This window comes from Dama dama, chromosome X (genome assembly GCF_033118175.1).
Source record: "Dama dama isolate Ldn47 chromosome X, ASM3311817v1, whole genome shotgun sequence".
NCBI classification, from domain to species: domain Eukaryota; kingdom Metazoa; phylum Chordata; class Mammalia; order Artiodactyla; family Cervidae; genus Dama; species Dama dama.
Genome location: NC_083714.1, coordinates 23653287 through 23655056, shown reverse-complemented (window position 1 = coordinate 23655056; position 1770 = coordinate 23653287).

Below are 1770 nucleotides of genomic sequence, written 5' to 3'. Positions count from 1 at the left end.
CAGCAATAAGAAACTAATACAGGCCGTGTCAGGAGAGATCAGGTGTTCGGTTTCAGACATATTCAGAGAATGTCAATGTGTTTGACATCTAAGTGGAGATGTCAAAGTAGGCAGTTAAATACATGAGTCTGGAATTCACAAGAGAACTATGGGCTGGTGGTATAAATTTTGGAGTTGTCAGTGAAGAGAGAAAAGCCAAAAGAACAGATGACAGTAAAAAAGGAGTGAGCACAGATAGAAAAAAGGTCTAAAAACTGAGCCCTGGAATACCCAACTCTGACAACTGAAATAGAGTTGTTTAAATCTAGCAAGCACCCCAAAACAAGGATATATACCACAATATAAATGCAGAGCTAAGTAGGAGGTCAGAGGCAGATAGATACTTGGCTAGGCTTGTAAGAGTGGGCAGATACTGGAGGCAAGACTGACAGATCTCAAATACAGGAAAACAGTCTTGGCAACAGGAATTATAAACTCAAACATATGCTTGGCAACAGAGGTAAGAAAATTGAAATACAGAATCTGGGTAATGTATTCTAGATGTCCGCAAAAAAATGGAACTTGGCCCTGAGCCAGCTTTCTGCCTTGTGTTTCTATTACATCCTTAATTTGATTCCTGCCTGCTGTGGGTGTCTGTATCTCTCTCTGGCTTATCATTTGCCCTCCTCTCCCATTTTACCTCTTTTTACCTTAATGGCACATAATACAGATATAATATGTTCAATTCATACTAAGACTTTTTTTTCACATTTTAAAACTTTTTATTTTATATTGGAGTATAGCTGATTAACAATATTGTGATAGTTTCAGGCTCACAGCAGAGCTCTTCAGCCATATGTATACATGTATTCACTCTCCCCCAGGGGCTTTCCAGGTGGTGCTAGTGGTAAAGAGCCTGCCTGCCAATGCAGGAGATGCGGGTTCGATCCCTGAGTTGGGAAGATCCTCTGAAGAAGGAAATGGCAACCCACTCCAGTATTCTTGGGTGAAGAACTAAATGGACAGAGGAGCCTGGTGGGCTCCTCCATAGGGTCGCAAAGGGTCGGATACAACTGAAGCAACTGAGCACACACTCTCCCCCAAACTCCCCTCCTATCCAGGCTGCCACATAACATTGAGCAAGTTCCCTGTGCTACACAGTAGGTGCCTGTTGGCCATCCATTTAAAATACAGCCGTGGGTTCATGTTCATCCCAAACTCCCTAACTAACTCTTCTTCCTCACCCTTCTCCTGCCCCAACCAAAAGTTCATTCTCCATAAGACTTTTTTTTTTTTTCACATTTTAACACCTCCTTGGTCCACAGGATTCTCTAGGCAAGAATACTGGAGTGGGCTAGTGGAGAATCCTGTGGACCGAGGAGCCTGGTGGGCTGTCGTCTGTGGGATCGCGCAGAGTCGGACACGACTGAAGCGACTTAGCATGCATGCATATCCCAATAAAAAGGAAAAAAAGGAGAAGTATTGCTCTAAGTGATAGAGCATTTGTATTTCATCAAAGCTAAGATACCATTGAATCTAAAACCATTATTTTATATACCAAAAAAAAGAAAAAAATGCTGCCAATTGAAATATGGCATACCATCAATTTTAAGATGCATCTTGGTTTCAGAGGTGTTAAAATGTGGAAAAAAGAAAAAAGTCTTATGGAGAATGAACTTGTGGTTGTGGCAGGGGAAGGGTGAGGAAGAAGAGTTAGTTAGGGAGTTTGGGACGAATATGTACCCACTGCTATATTTTAAATGGATGGCCAACAGGCACTTACTGTGTAGA